The sequence below is a fragment of the Carlito syrichta genome, unplaced genomic scaffold (assembly GCF_000164805.1).
Source record: "Carlito syrichta isolate Samal-C Ts95f unplaced genomic scaffold, Tarsius_syrichta-2.0.1 Scaffold119722, whole genome shotgun sequence".
Classification (NCBI taxonomy): domain Eukaryota; kingdom Metazoa; phylum Chordata; class Mammalia; order Primates; family Tarsiidae; genus Carlito; species Carlito syrichta.
Genome location: NW_007063818.1, coordinates 1 through 1465, shown reverse-complemented (window position 1 = coordinate 1465; position 1465 = coordinate 1). Strand labels below are relative to the sequence as shown.

The window sequence follows — 1465 nt, the reverse complement described above, 5'->3', positions numbered from 1 at the left end:
TTTGCAAACATATACAAATAGTTCCTCATTAGCAATCCTGTTTTGGCAATAATAGCAAGCAGTATGCTTGAATTAGAGGTTCAATTTACACTGAATGAAATTTCTCCTCTTCTTGGTAACAAAGCCATTTGCAGAGATCTGGAAATCACGAGTTTTCTAAGTGGAAGGAGATGCTGTTCTGGTTCACCTAAAAATATCCATTCAGATTGGTGTTTTATAGTAACCTTTCAAGACCCAGTATATGTTATTGATGACAGTGGGGTCAGGGTTGCCTTAGGTGAGTTTGCATAGGGCTCATCACTACGTCAAGCCAGCATGAGGTTGATCTGGGTCACGTCCCCAACCACATCCCTAGGGATGTGGCCAGTCCACTTGGAGAGTGCTTCCAAGTTCACAGTCTTGATGACCTGACTTGATGACCTGTCTTGGATAGAGAGACACCACCAAGCTTGCCAATGTGGTCCTCGTGGTGCAAAACAGTATCACCCCAGGCGATGCCCAGGAAGTGAAGGATGAGCTTGAGGAAGTGCCGCAGGTGCAACACCAGCTGCTTGTAGTACAGGGGCAGACACTTGTCTCTGCCCACCGCCATGCACTGTGCATACATAACCTCGATGGTTTGTTCTACTTGAGGCAATCGTGGTAGTTGCTGAGGTTGAAGCCAGTGATGGTAACCTTGCATATGATCATGGAGTGCACGGAGGCCCGGCCATCATGTACCATCAGCAGGAACTTGGAGTTGGGGTACAGGCACGACAGGTACACAGAGGACTTGAGCGTGAAGGGGTCCTTGTTGCAGAGCACGTGGGCCAACTAGCCATGCTTGGCAATAACTTCCAGGATGAAGGCTTGTATGGTGGGTCCAGCACCTCGTCCATCACACCCACCTTGTCCAGCCTCAGCTTTTCGCAGCCAGACTTGGACCAGACCTAGTATGTGGCCAGCACACACAGAATGATGCGCATCTCCTCACTGCAGTGCATCTCGGAGTGGGCGTCCAGCATGGCTTCGCCTTAGCAGTACTCCATGCGGTCAGCTCGCATCATCACCAGATCCTTCTACTCGGGCCACATGGCTCACCAGGGGCTCCAAGGGCCCGCCAACACTGCCCGGCACTCCAGCACCTGCTGCCCCAGCTGGACGCTAGCACCAGGGCCAATGTGCAGCCAGCCGCCAGTAGCACCTTCTGCACCAGCAGGCACATGCTGGGTCAGGGGTGGGGCAGGCCTGACCCAAGAGCCAGCGCCTGTGACTTCAGCTACAGGTCAGTGGACAGCCTGCCCACCCAGATCACATCTCCTCTGGGCACTGCCAACTCTGGGCTCCAGCCCTTATGCTTGCTCGCCAAGTCTGTCTGCTGGCAGAACCTGCTCCGTTGCATGGCCAGGCAGCCCCGTGCACCCAACAACTCCAGGCTCACCAATGACCCTAGCCGAGGCTCATTTTGATAATTTTAAATAACACG

General features: G+C 53.2%; 1 pseudogene; it reads right to left on the bottom strand.

The window, feature by feature from the left end:
- Window positions 1–145: 145 nt before the first annotated feature.
- On the bottom strand, window positions 146–1204 carry LOC103249329 (annotated as a pseudogene).
- Window positions 1205–1465: the final 261 nt, after the last annotated feature.